The sequence below is a fragment of the Pseudophryne corroboree genome, chromosome 4, assembly GCF_028390025.1.
Source record: "Pseudophryne corroboree isolate aPseCor3 chromosome 4, aPseCor3.hap2, whole genome shotgun sequence".
Lineage (NCBI taxonomy): Eukaryota > Metazoa > Chordata > Amphibia > Anura > Myobatrachidae > Pseudophryne > Pseudophryne corroboree.
The window spans coordinates 550860748-550862319 of NC_086447.1; the positions used below are offsets into that span (position 1 = coordinate 550860748).

Sequence of the window (1572 nt, forward strand, 5' to 3'; positions counted from 1 at the left end):
GTCAGGTACTCCTATCATCCGGTTACAACGGATCCGCTGATTTCAGCCGCAGCACATGAAAGTGCATCCCTACTTTTTGTTTGGATTCAGCTATGTACATTAATATCAGTGATCTATTTTTCATTACTGTTATTGTGTTTGGCCACAGCGAATCTGTCGCTTCTAGCTGCAGCATATAAGTGTATATTTGAACGCAGTCATACCTTATATATGATTTGTACCTGTATCTTTTAGAGATTTACTCTGTACTCAGTGTGATTGCTGCCTTGGGCCTAGCTGGTTCACCTTTCCCAGCTGCAGCATTTTTGTGATTGCACCTTTACTAATGGATACATCTGTGTTTAACTTCACGGAGCCCTGATAGGCCCGATCATAGTTAACATTGAATGTGTGTCCTTTTGGTTATTCAGTCATCCACATGGTCATTATAGTAACATTGGCCTTTCTCCTATGTATACAGGCATTCTGCATAGCTGACAAAGAAAGAATTGTTTAAATATCTTTATGTCATGGATGAGCATGACCACAGACCTAGTGTATACTTTATTAGTAACTCCTTCAGCCTAAATTTTAGGATTACTTCATTACATGTCACGAGCAAACTTGTGAGGTCTCTATTTTTCACTACTTTCATTTCCGTGGACTCTCATCTATGATCCAGGGGCACAATACCACAGCTGTGGGATTTGATGTCTCCTGCCTAACATAGAAAGCAGATCCACACTTTACTCTTGTGACCAAACTGTCACATCCTCTTATTTAGGTGCACTCTCATTGGAGTCTGACCCACCTTCTCTACTATCAAACCACACTGCTAATGCCCGATCTCGTCCGATCTTGGAAGCGAAACAGTGTTGGGCTGGGTTAGTACTTGAGGAGGAGACTCACAGGGAATACCCAGTGTTGTAGAGTATCAATCATTTCATATGATGTGCGGTATGTGACATCAACAGCAGCATCACCACTTGTTTCTAAATTTTCATTAACTTTCTCCTGAGATTGTGTATAGTTTAATCTGAAGGACCAACATTAGTCCTCCAAGTATATACATAGATATAGGTCTTTAAACACATCTGTGCAGTCTCCTGACAAACAGTATGAACTCTGTACTGTCTTGTCAATAAGTTTGACCCTGACAGACTTACTACTCAATTGACCATATAGTGGTTTCAGATTATCTGTACTGGTCGGGTTGAAATGGATGTACGACTTTGAAGTGTCTACATCCTTTCTTATCTCATTCCCTGAGGCAGGACCAGAAAATGTTATATATATTTCTCTGAATTCAATCCAATGTGCACGGAACTTACTTTGGATTATATTCTCTATAATGGGCAATTACACTGATTTTAAGGAATATTGCAATAAAGTTATGTTTTATCAGCATTACTTATGACTAACTTGATAATTACTGTAAGTTATTTCAATTAATTAAGAGTGCGCCCACACAAGAGCCTTCTTTCTTCTCCCCTCTTCGACATAGTCTATTAAAGTACACAGATAGCGCTGGTAGTTTTATTAGTTCTACCTCAAAAAGCGCTGTGTGTGGGTTGGCTCCAATCTCTGTGTCTC

The 1572-nt window shown here is 39.6% G+C and overlaps 1 pseudogene; it reads left to right on the forward strand.

Moving 5' to 3' along the window:
• Nucleotides 1–793: 793 nt before the first annotated feature.
• Nucleotides 794–912, forward strand: LOC134911939 (5S ribosomal RNA; annotated as a pseudogene).
• Nucleotides 913–1572: the final 660 nt, after the last annotated feature.